We start from the raw sequence: 13,785 nt of genomic DNA, 5'->3' as shown, positions 1-13,785 counted from the left end.
GCAAAGCCACTTCAACACCACATTCAAGACAACTTTTCCTTGCTTCTCATCTACTTTTACTTGCTGAGCATGAACTTGCCCTAGTGCTAGTCATGTGGGATGGCACCTCAGTATCCCAGTAACAGTTCTGGTGACACTGGGACAATTGGATAGAGAAAACCTCTCCGTTCTGTGCCTGTTTCCAGTGGAAATTTTTTCTTTTCCTTTTATTTCCTATTTTTTTTATTAGTAGTATGCCCCCCAAAATATAAAAAATGTCCCATGTGAATTTCCATCTGTTTCTGCTGGCCAGTACACTCGGGTTTCAACTCTGGAGTGTGTCCAGAATGGAACACATTTGCAATATATTTCCTGAGTCTCATACAGCAGTTGGGTGAGTTTCCCTCCAACAGCTGTGTAAGAATCAAAAGATAAAAACAGATCTGGCGTTTGTGTCCACCCGGAGCACAGGCTGTGAGCAGTGCTACAGGAGCTGACTGCTGGAGCCCATGGCATCCCCAAGCAGCTATTCATGTGGCTTTGGAAAGGATTAAAATTGATGTAATCGATGAAGATGTTAAAGAGCACTGGTCCCAGTACTAACTTCTGAGGGACACCACTTGTCACTGTCCTCCATCTGGACGTTGAGCAGTTGACCACCACTCCCTGGGTACAACCAGTTCCTCGTCAGCTGAACAGTTCACCCATCAAATCCATATCTTTCCAATCTGGAGAGAAGGAAGTTGTGGGGTACTGTGTCAAAGGCCATACTGAAGTCTTTCAGTGGTTCTTCCCTTGTTCACGGATGCAGTTATGTCATACGAGCCCAATGGTCCGTGAACCAGAATGGCCCCAAAAACAGTTATTGCCAGAGAGAAATTTGGAGGGAAAAAGAATAGGAAAAAAAAAAAAACAAAAAAAACCCAGAAAAACAAGGATGAATGCCTGCCTGGCTATGTCCAAAGTGCTGTTTGAATTATTTAATCTAGTATTATTTCAATGAATACAAATGTATTTGGACTATTAACTTATGTCAGTAAAATCATTCTGAAAATCAACCTGACAGCCACCCATAATAACTCCCTGCTCCTGACTTAATCAGTTAATATTCCTTTTCATCTCTGTCTCTTGGGCTCAGTTAAGCTATGGTGAAAAGAAATGATCTCGAAGGACTCAGAAATATGTTCCAAATATTCTATGGCACATATCTGAAAAATTCCAGGAAAATCTCACTCTTATCAGGAGTTCTCCTCTCTGTGCTCTTGTAAAGGTTAAAGATAAATCTCAGTCAGTTTACAGCTAGGAAACAGGCTAAGATGGGTCACTTCGTATGACAGATGGATTAATATTATTTCTGATTGATCTTAAGGAGGTCACTCAAGATTGACTTGCCAGAGGCAGGTAGCTGAAATGAAACTGTACTTTCTCTGCTTCCAACACATCACAGGAGCCATAACAGCAGTATCATCACTGGGCACTCCTTCAGTGCCTGTCAACAGGATATTGCAAAGTACTTTATCAGTAGGAATTAATTAGCTCATACAGTGTGAGGTCAGAGTTATAAGCCTGCTTTTAAACTGAAGTAAATGAAGGTGCAGACAATTTAAGTGACACTTGACAGAACACTTCTTTGTGATGGATAAAGCCAGGAATTCACTTCCCTGTTACTGCTTTGCCTTGTCTTTTCCTCTAACTGAACTAGCACTCCCAGTAATTGCTTGGGAAGGTGTGCTGCAAAGTTTCTTTGGCCTGATAACACCATTTAAGCACCCTAGAAACAGCACTAATTCACCATATGGCCAACATCATTCAATTCCAGCTATAAAATCCATACTAACCCAAATCCAAACAAACACAAGCATGTTTTCTTATTACCCACTTAATATTTGCTTCTTCTTTCCTTGTAAAGGACGTATGTTTTTGAACGATTCACTTCACACATAGCCCACAATGAGATCTGTTTGCAGGTGGGCTTTTGTTCCCAGCCTTACTACACTTCCCTATTTGCTTCTTGCATAGAAGCATTTGAACAGTCTTCAGTAACTGGACTGCTTTGCTGACAAAGAAAAAGGGTTTGATCACAGAGACAAAAGCATTGCAGGCTCCCCAGGAGATCATAAAGTTAAACTGTAGTTCCATTGATTCATGGCCTATGTGTTTCAACAATGAAAACAGAAAACAACATTGAGCTTAGCCTTGTTGAATCCAAAAAATGAGTCTACCAGTAGACTGGAATATAGAGGATAAATGCTCTCACCATGGCTGGATTTTAGCAAGAGTTGAAACATCATCCTTCCTGCATCTGAAGAGGGACAAATTATTATGAATATTTTAAGAAAACAAATTTTAAAAATAATAATAATTAAAAAAAACAAAACAAAACAGAAGGAAAAGCAGCTGAAATTTGGACTCTTCAGGCTGTGCAGTGCAGAGGACATAGTGACTTTCCTCTCCTCTCTGCCTTGTTGATGCTTCTGCTCTCAGATTGAACTTAGCATTAACTCTACCTTCGCGACTTCCATAAACTTGAAAATAGGCAAACTTGGTGATCTCAGTTTTACCAGCCATTCAACTTGTGGCAATAATATTTATCAGGAAAAGGCGGGGGGTTTGAAGGATGTTTGCAACCGTGGGGGGAAGGTGGCAGTAAAAGCTTGTGCTTCATATAAATTGTATAATGGGCATTGACTGGGTGAGCACTGACTGAAGACCGAGTGGCATTCCTGGCCTCTGACAGGAAGACATCCATTCACCTTTTATGTCCATTCTTGCAGCTGTAAGTGGAATCTTTGTCTGATGGACTATTGCCAGTGCATTCCTGAGATGGGAGACTACTTCTGCTTTTGTGTAAGATGTGCATTCGTTCTTTTTCACATCAGTAATACATTACACAAAACAGCATCAAGCGTGATTCAGAAAGAAAGGGGGATTAGAGGTACCACACAGTACAAAGCATACCACACGTGCCAGACAAAGTCACAGGTTCAAGCAATAAGCAGATGGAGACATAGCAAGAGGACAGGAGTAGTGTGGAAATGTACTTAGGAAGCTGATCTTCGTTTTTGTTGGAGAGCAACAACAAAAACATGTTGGAGAGGTTTTGGATTCAGCAGCTGCATCATAAGCTGAGTAAGTTGTATCTTAAAACATTAGCCTCTGTGCTCCTAGTGGAAGGTAGATCCAAGCCCTCCTTGCTCAGGCTGCTGGTTTTTGGTGCCCATCCTAATTGTATTCAGCTCCATTTTAGTGCCATTTGTTCTTCTGCTAAGGCTTGCTTTAACTTACAGTTTTCTTTCCTCTGGCATTTACCTCCAGAAGTATTTATGCAATCCTTTCTCCAGAACTATAATTTCAAGGATAAATAAATGGAGGCCTTCAATTTCATCTCATAAGAATAACTCTACAGATAATACACAGACTTCTCATTTACAGCTCAAATTTATGATATTGCCACTTGTGTCTCCTAGAGAGATGCCTCTGAACACACTCTAGGACTGATGTGATTATTTCATGGGTAATTCAAACAGATTCTACACAATCACATTGCAACTTTCTCAGTTCCTGTGCTCGGCTCTGCTAACAAGGTCTCTGCTCATATCACCACCCATGAATTTCCATCCAACAGAAATGCTATGTTCAAAATGCCTTGTGCCATGTACAAAGCAGTTTGAGAAACATAGTAAAACTGACTGACACTGATACACTGCCCTCCTGAAAAGCGTCCAATTATTCTACAAAAACAGACAATTTCAGCTACACCCTTCCACTGAAATGCAGACAGCTTCAAGTGTGGAAGGTGGAATCTATTAAATGCCAACGACCAGTCTTATCTGACAAGCAGTAAATCATCCTCACTAATGGAAAGAGAAATTTTGGGAGGCAAAAAAGTAATGAGGTTTGCTCAGTTCACCAGTGTTGCTGACTATACTCTTATGAAACATGCCATGGGATCTTTAATGATGTGGTATTTCATGAGTAAGAAGAATCTTTTCAATGTGACAGCTGAGGGATGCCAAATGCTAAACACAAAGCTCCCTAACTTCACAAGTGTTTGTCCTGACTCAAAGGGAGTAGTGCCACCTACTGAACCAGCAGCACCGTTCCTGCCACAGCTGTATTCTAATGCAACTTATTTGGTTGAAGCCCATGGTCTCCCAGATGATGCACTTCCCTTCCCAAGAGCAGCAGGTGCAGGACACAATGACTCATTTTGATGATGTAGATATGTCAGTGGTGGAGTAATGTTACTTGCTCTATGGCACTTTAGTATTACCTTCAGAATGAATATAGCCATCGTTTGGGAAAGGTAAGAGAGAGGTGAAGTTGGAATCAAGAGAGTAATTGTAACGTGCTACTGCTTCCTCAGTAAAAGACAGGGTTCAAGACAGTCATTACTGCAATGATGAAAGTGCCAATTACACTGGTTATCAGTTTTCTTTTTGGAAATAATCCCAGTTATCTCCTTCACACCTTCTTTTACTTTACTTCTCCAAATTAGTCACACATACACCTGTGCTTTCTATAGTTGATATTACTGAAGGGTTCAACTCTTAAGAATAGCCAGTAATCATTGAGACATTGCCTTTCAGAAGAAATGGGGAACACTCTACCTCTGTCCTCCTGCCATTCTTTTGATACTGTACAATTGTAGGGTAGATTTTTTTGTGGTCTACTTGGTTCTTGTTATTCCTTTACCTTACAAATATCAGAAGTACGTTGTCTTTCTGGTTTTATTGTGTGCATTTCTTGAGAAATACCTCGGCTTCATCTTTTGAGATGATTAACGGACAATTAATCCAAATTAGTTTACACATTTGTTAAGACTAATTTAGCTACCCACAAGTATTTGTTTCAGGATACCATAATTCGTTCAAAATGGAGCAAAATATTTAATCCAGCTATTCTTAGGGTTGATTAAGAGGTAGCAACTCATCACTCTTGAAGATGTAGTGGTTAGAGCTGGTTTGAATATTTTTGGAAGTCATCCTTTTTCAGCAGAAACCCCAAAATTGTTTCATCTAAAGTATCTTGGCTATGTCAAAATTTTGGTGAATTGAAGGCAGGCTTCCAATGGAACCATGCCTGGATTCATGATGGGCTACTGCAGATCTGAGGGCTTCCAATGCTGGCGATGCCCAGGCAACCTCTGTTGCCAAGCTCACCCCAGTGCAACAATTTGAATTAAGAACATGGGTGGTGGTGGAGAACCAGAGGAGAAAATATAGAAAAGACACAAAGAATTCTAAGCAACCATAATTAAATTTAGCTCATCTCAAATATCAGTTTTCCCATCCAAAGTAATATCTTTGACATTGTCAGCTTATTTGTTCTCCAGCCATTCATTGTCTCCTGTAGGCACATACTGCCAAGCTAATAACAACCAGCTTCTCGGACAGAGTTGGTGGCTGGACACAGCAGGGTCCAAGCTGAGAAGGTGCCATGGGCCCAGCTGGGCTCCTTGGGGACACAGTGGAGGGGTTAGATGTGCTCACAAAGGGGATGTTCCCAGCTGGGAGTGGGGCTCTTGCTTTCACAGCTGCCTCTGCAGAGCTGCAGGGTCTGACTCTGAGCATAGCTTTGGTCTTCTGCGAAGGAGTTCCAGGAGGCTCTGATAGACCAAATGCCTGTCTCTTTCAGAAATACAGCTGTTAGGCTATCTTTCCTTTATATGGGGCTGGTGAAACACCGTGAGCATTTCTACCTCTGAAAAGGTAGATTTTAAGGAACATGAATCAGTCAATTTGAAGTTGTCCCATGTCCCACAAAATTAATAGCAGTGTATCGGTGTCATCAACATATGTTGTAGAGAAGTGAATAGCAGCAGCTTCAGACCTCTCAGTTTGCCTGATGTCTCCTGCAATGCTGAAGTGTCCACACAAGTCACAGCACATTGCTCCTACAGATCACTCACTGCTCTTTGGAAGATAACACATGCCTGACAAATGCAATTCACAACTGAAACAGGAACAAGCTCACAACATTTGCTACTGAGAATGAAATAAAGAACCATATTGATCCACATAATGCAATCTGAGGAACCTTGCCACATTCTACACTAGTTGGCAATTCCTTGTATATTTTAGTTTTCAAAGCTGTTTTCACTCCTCTTTTTTTTCCTCTCTCCATCGTATTTTTGTCAATCAATAGAGATAATTCTGCTGCCTTAGCAGTGGTAGAACATATATAGCTAAATAGCAAGAAAAGATGTAAAACTTTCCAACCCTTTTTGAGGGGATTTACACAGAAAGTCAGCATGACAAAGTTACTCTTGCCAGGAAAAGGGACTGGGATAGACTATATTCCCACAAGTACCTCAGGATTTGATGAAGAAGATGGTTTCAGTGTGAAGAAACAATTAGAAAATAATATCTTGATCACATCTGCCAGACCTTCATACCTCTGAAGTTCAAACTGTATACACTATGTTCTTGGTTTGCATTATCTCCACTGTGATTTATTTCTTTCCATGAAAGTATTGCCTTGTAAAAGTTTTTTAGACTGTAGGTGTAGAATATATTTATTTTAGGATGCTTTAACAAGAGGAAAAGAAACCTAAAGTATTTGCAAAGACATGTTCGACTAGCTGGCCTTTACATTCCTTCCTTCTGGAATAAAGAGTTTGCAAAAGAAATTGCCAGAATAACGACTTAACAGCCTGTCAACTAATGAGAAAAGGAGGATGTAGATTTGGAGATATGGAACAGAAAAAGCACCATTTGGCAAGATCCCACGTGGAAGAGGAGAAAATTAGAAGGTACAGACATATATAGCTAAACAAAAAATTGCCATTCACAAACTTAATTTTGAAGCGAGTGAAATATCCTATGAAAATGCAGATTATGACAAGTGAAGATTGTTAGATAATTGACAGAATTTTTGCTCTCCAAACTTAGGAGCAAAAATGAATTAAACGCTTTATTCTTTCTCTATATTTTGAGTGTGCACCTCATGTTGCATTGGTTTACAACAAATAAAAATCTGCAGACTTGTACCAACATAAGCTATCGTAGGAGGGAAGGAATTCAGGAGAAGGAATGCTATTTCTTACTAATTTGGGACCTCTGGAAGGAGCAATCCAGATAGAGGAGTGAAATGCTGGTCAATAGTAGTAAAACATGTTAAATTAGAGGTTGGGATGGTGTCCAAGCCAGGATTTGCAAAGGAATATTTAACTTGGGAGAGGTTGTGATAGATTACAGGAAAGCGAGGGGTCACCCTGTTAGACAAGAGAATAGGGATTTGGCCCACTTAGTGCTGCGATCATCATTTATCCTGCTCTTTGGTCTGCTGGAAGAATTCAAGTTCCTCCTGAAATCAGTCTGAGTGAAGTAGATTCTGAGAGAGGGTCTTTGAGGAGGCTCCTTCCAAGCCAAGACCAAGAAAAGGCTTTTTTTTTTTTTTCCCCAAATCAATAATTTGTTCTTTGTAGCAATTTTCTGTCTTATTTTCTCTCTTCACAAAGAGAACTTACTGATTTCTCTCTGATACCAACATTGTGTATAGAGCTGGATCTATAATTCATGAGAACGAAAACAGTAGCATCAGAAAGAAAACTCGTCATAAATTAAGCTATTAAGCTTTTAAATGAGCAGTGGTGGCAGCGTGGGGATGCAGAACATTTATTACAACGCTAAATATAGGGACAGTGCTAAAAGGTTTTCATCAATACATGGTAAGAACAAAATACTGAAGGCACTTTGAGCTTCAGTTTTTGTTCTCTGCAAATTGCAGTAACAGTTTATTTCCCTTGATTTTGCGTTAGATTTTTTTTTTTTTTTTGTCTAATATTTTTAGGGGCTGTCTTCACCCTCTGTATTCAAGAATGTTTCTCCCACCATTGGAGGATGGCTGCATATTCAAAGTTTTCCCTCAGCAGCATCCACAAGACAACAATTTTAAATAGAAGGTAGAAAGAAGAGGCTGAGGATCTTCACAGGTGCTCCCGGAGATCCCTCCTTGTACAAATGAATTGCCTATGAGGAAATTTCTCAAAAACCATAGAGCCATGGCTCTATAAGGTGAGTGAGGCAGCAACTCTTCCAGCAGTGCCAGTGGGCCAAGGAGGGACTTCTGCCTCCTGGATGAACTCAACAAGCACCCTGTTACATTCTGAATTGACTCGTTCTCTGTCTTAAGACTTCCTACAACATCCATACTCAAGTCCCCAACCTCATTTAGGCGAATGCTGTCACCATTACCCACCACAAATATGGTGTACAATTAATGACTCACTACAGACCTCTCAAATTTGTCCCTATCTGATTGGGTAGGGGATTAATTCCACTGGTTTAAAAGGGTCTTGCAAAAGATCCGGCTTTTATGACAATAAAAGGAATGAGGAAGAGATATAGCACGATGAAATATGAAAGAAAAATAAAGCTGCAGCTTCAGCTTGTGTAAATCACTTGGAGCCGTGCCTGAGGTTTTCTATTTGAAGCTAAGTATGATAGTTTTCTGTGGGAGTTGAAAAATACAAAAGTTCTCCTGGGATATTGTAAACATAATTCATGTTCACTCAGGCAACCACTGACATCACTTCCGCCGCACACAGTCCAAGGCACTGAATGTGCCGGGGCTTTGTTAAAAATAGTAGCTTCATAAATCTGCCCATTCCTTTAATTAGGCAGCCTTGATGACAGGATTAAGATTGAATGCTTTCATTTCAGATTGGTTAATGAAGTGCTTTCTAATATTTGGATGTTGCGCACAATGGGCTGCCCTCTAAAGGTATCTATCCTATCTGCAGAGATGTAACCACGGCGTGGCATTAATTGCTGCAGGCATGGCTGGAGTGGAAAAACTACCTTATTGAAAGGTTAAAAGAGAAGATTATGTAGACATTTGATTTTCTCCTATTGCGTTTGTAGACTACAAACAATTTGCAGATGGATGAGGCTATGCTGCTCTGCTCAATTTTTTTTTAATTAGCTATTTAATAGAGCAAACATTTTATCAAGATCAAAGAACGTTTTCATACTGTGTTCTTCTCCTCTGTCTAGCCCCTAATGAAATATCATTAATTGAAAAAAATAATAATAATAACCTAAGTCCAAAAAGAACAAAGTCATCCACAAATGCTGTTCTTCTATTCTGGGACTGAAATTCTCCATGGATGAAAGATGAATTTAGTGCATCTGAGGAGAGTCTAGCTCCCTGCAAGCAAGTTTCCATTGACCCACACTGCCAACCATGCTCAAACCACTCACAGGGACTTAAAGAAACTTAATCACACATCCCAGCTCAACTATTGTCCAGGGAATTGCAACCGCCAGGAGATTTATCTGATATATAGGAGATACAAGTTACCTAATAGCCAAGCTGTCAGCGCTGTCCTATATGAGATTGGTGGTTACTGATGTGGCCAAACGGATTACAAAACATGTGCTTAAATCCTATTCATTACATTCAGCTGAAAGCTTTCCTGAATCCCGAGGAGTATTTATCATTTGTGTGTCAACGGTGTTCAAAACCTGCTGTGAAAATGCAGCACCCACAGAAGTCTGAGAGGAACACACACAAGAAGAAACTGCCATGCTCTGTCAAAAGGAAAAGCAGAGGTGCTGTACGAAACAATAACACGCAAATCCAGGCCAGGGGAAAGGAGGGAAAATCGTTTTTCCTGCTCCTGAGCCTGCGTTGGCCAACTGCTGAACATCTGGTCTCCCAGTGTGTTTTCTCACATCGTGCCAGTACCTAACTGGAATAAACAACTTTATCAAGATCCTTGTTTCTTACCATCAGCGGCCGATAAGAAAACTTACTCCTATCAGCGTGAGATTCAAGCAGAGGGAAGAAAGATTTATGCCTGTTTGAAAGCAGCCTCCACCCTGCCTGATTGTTCGGCGCTGCAGAGAAACGTGAAGTCTGAGCGCGTGGAGTTTTATTTTCCAGGAGGCTGTAGATCTCAGCACCGCTCTCGCCACCCACCAGGCAGTCAGCGCACAGCTCCAATTTGTTTTACGTGTAAATGACAGTGTGCTTCCCCTCTGCAATTTACTGTAATACTGATATTTTGCACTTCCACGGCTCCTTTCCTTCCCTGAGCTCTGACTGTTTAGGAAACAAGAGTATATTAAGTATTATGCCAACAGCACGCTTCAGAGGGCAGAGCAATTGATATTCTGATGGTCAATCAGGACCAAACCCCAAGTCACTGTTCTGATGGTAGCTCTGTAGTTTAAGCCACTTGGACCTGTAGGGGTAGAGTCCAGCTCTTGTTTCTGTTATTGCCTTCTAACCTTCAGTCGTAGATACCTGCAAACTTCACATTCTATTCGCAAGCTCTTTATACCTTCAGCTGTTTAAACAGATCTATTGCCTTAGATGGGGAAATACATTTGGAAAATTACCCATTTTCAGCACTTATAAGACCACTTGAGCTGTCAAAAGTCTCTTTTCACGCAGTCAGCCTAATAAAGATTCTTTCCTGTAGGTGTGTAGGTTCTTTATAAGAGTTAGGGAGCTGGGTTCCATTTTTGCTTACAGTAGGCTCATCTTCCTGCTGGGAGCATTCCCCAAAACTGCTCAAAAGACAAAAGCATACTAAACATCATCACGTAACTGCTATTACCATCTTGCATCCAAAGCAAGCCAGAATAATAATAAATGACTTTTAGTTTTCACATTTGAGAGAGCAATATTATGCTCTTTATATCATTGGAACGGATGGATTTTTACTTTTTACGTATTTTTACCTAACTTAGTGCTGAAAATCTGCTTGGCCAGGCAATGTCCATCCTCCACCCAAATGAGAGAACAACTGTGGGGCTAACACATGCACACACACACAGCGTGCACAGTACAACTGACTTTTTCTTTATGTGTAGGCTCAGAGCAAATTCAGCTTGAGTCAAACAGATGGGATTCCCTGGTGAAAACCAACCTCTTTTATATTAAAACAGTTTGATCTGGGGGTCCCAGCTTGAACAAAATCCGAGTTGAGCAGTTTAAAAGTTCAAATGCAGTGCATTAAGAATCTTTCAGTACAGTTCAGTATGACTGATGGACTCTGCTAAGGAGAAGTACTGGAGTTTAAGAGGCTTTCCCACTGCAAGCCTTCTTCTTTTATCACTTCCAAGACAGAACAGGTGAAACGCTCTGCCACGTGCTTGGCTAAAGAACAATCTCATTAACCTTTCATACTTAAGAGCGCCATGCCTTTATATAAAGTAATGACATCCATTTGCAGAGCTGATTGCAGTGAGAGAACAATATTACAAAATAATCATACAACTATTTCAAGCACTCTATTTGGCCAAATGTAGCAAGGGCACTCTGAACGAGAAGTACCTGCCACCGCCACTGCCTTATCTGCTGAACATGTCTGAACAGGAGATTAATTTCTATAATACCTCCACTTAACATGATAACAGAAAGAAAATAGCTACTCTAAGGGGATTTGATATCTAAGTGTTTTGACATGTCTCTCTGTCTCTTTAGGCTCTTCTGCTATATCCATTCCTATGATACCTGAGCACCTTTTGACCTTCTAAGAAATGAGAAATCATTCTTCCCCACCCCCACCCCTTTTTTTTTTTTTTTTTTTTTTGAAATGTTAATTAAAACACCCTTTCAGTGCATGTCAAGCCATCATCACCTAAGTGAGGGCCAGTAGATACTAGTTGGCAGCATTCCTTAGAAGTGTTTTCCCAAAGAGCTGGTTTCATTTGGTGCTTTGAGACAGAAAAATCACCTCAAACCCTCTGCAGGAATGCATACATCTGTAGCCAGGGAGAGATCAAAGTCTCCGTGTTGCAAGTTGTGCTGCCTTCTCCTCCATGGCACTTCAAATAGTAGTTTGAACTATTCACAATAACTGTATCACAGCTTCATGACCTCAAATGATTAGAGAAGCTCTTCCATACTAAGTACAGACACAAATCATGCCAGGACTCAAACAATGGCTTCTTTGGAAGGCTACTCTTCAAAAGGATTATGTACGACTTCCCAGGCTCAGTCCAAGGGACTGTCAGAGTGCTGGAGTTCTGCTTCCCCTCTTTGTTTCCAAGCTCCTTTCTTGCAGCTCCCACCCCGGTGCTCCATGTCCTTGAGCCCCTCTCCTCTGCTGACCTCTACTCCTCACCACGAGGTGCCCAACCCTTGTGAAACCCACAAAGCACACAAATCCCTTCAAGATGACCCAACTACTCAAAGGGGCGACCAGAGAACATTTTTTCTTGGATTTCTTCAGGCAAAGTGCTGAAGTTCATCCTCCTTTGCCCCCAGATGCTGCCTCTAGCACTAATATTACATTCAAAGGCTGCCAGTGAATATTTTCCTTCTTTCTCACCTGCTGCCCCTTCCCCCTCTGACTCATTTTGTCTGCATTAAGTCATGTTTCTCACAGCTCCAATCCCAGCACGTCTGCTGGCAGAGTTTCAGCTATTTGGGAGTTGCCTGGAGGCAGCAGACGCATCACTCCTGCCTCAGCTGCAGGTAAGCTCTGCTCGACCTCTCCAGAGCAAGTAGCACCAATTGCAACGAGAACAGTCTGCACTCATGTACACAAAAGCAGCGAGGGTTGTGTGTACACCTGTTGAATAGGACGCTCATAAAGTGCAATGCACTGGACAAACCATTCACTGGAACTGGGAAAGCAGAGTGGAGGTTCAAACCATTAATTTTTAATTCAGAATGCCCTCATTAACAGATTCCTTTCCATTAATTGCAGTGACCACATCTACAGTTATCAACTGGGTATTTAAAATAATTCTCTAGTTTTTCTATCAGTTCCTGCCCTTCAAGTATTCTCCTTATTTTCTCCTGTTACAATACTTTCATTAGAAATAAAAGATGGATCATAAATAATCTGATTCTTATCTGCAGTTACTAACACAAGCTAAGTAAAAAACTCAGTACCTGGAAAAGTGATGGCCTCATTGTGTGTTCCTTTATAGGTGAGTTGAGACTGAGAATGAATTATATTTACAGACATTGAACTGGATGGAAAGGGCAGAAAACTCCTCCACTTCTAAGCATGAAATTAATTCCAGCTGAAATCCATATGATGTAGCTCTGTATATTAAGGACTTTCTGTATCTTAGTGACCAATTTTTATTGGCAGGGAGACCTGGGAGCTGACCTCTGTTTCCTTCAGACCTTTTACTCCAATAATTTAATTCTGCCACTTTCAGAACAACATAAACTTTCTCTAACAGACGAATGACAAATCTATCTCTTTGACTAAAGTCTGTAGGTTATGTTGGAAGGAGAGTTGAAGGTAAAGACTTGATCCAAGGAGAAAAAGACTAATTCAGGATGCAGAAATAGTCTGCTTTGTTGCATGTTTGCATAAGAAAGAAACTTTTTCTGTTATTATGAAAGGAAATTCCTTCCATATACAATTTTCAGATGTTTCCCTAATACAAAATTATCCTGTTTTTTACCTGAGCAAAGTTTTTCTAAGCTATCCTAAATGGAACATCATTGCTATCACTGGTTATATACTGGCCCTGAAGGTGTTGGGTTATACAGAGATACACATTCAGAGAGAGCTCGTAATCAAAACGAACTAAAAGACGTTTATTAGGCAGCAATTTCTAGAAGAAAATATTATTGGGAATAATCCAGCACTACCAGAGGGGGAAATAAAGCAGGTGACCTGCCAGGCACTTCACAGCTCTGAGCAGTCTGTTTTTTATCCATCCCATTCCAAGGCTTCACCATGGTGCTTCCTATGAATCACAGGCTGAACGCTCACTGGGCTGCAGTTCACACCTAAAAGTTATGTGGCAAGGAAGAACCGATTGCCTACCGCCCACCTGATCTACTTATAACTAATGAAAACACGAGGCATTGATATTAATT

Source organism: Phasianus colchicus, chromosome 20 (assembly GCF_987193195.1).
Source record: "Phasianus colchicus chromosome 20, bPhaCol1.hap1.1, whole genome shotgun sequence".
Taxonomy (NCBI): Eukaryota; Metazoa; Chordata; class Aves; order Galliformes; family Phasianidae; genus Phasianus; species Phasianus colchicus.
The sequence above is the reverse complement of the archived record's forward strand: the minus strand, read 5'-3'. Positions refer to the sequence as shown.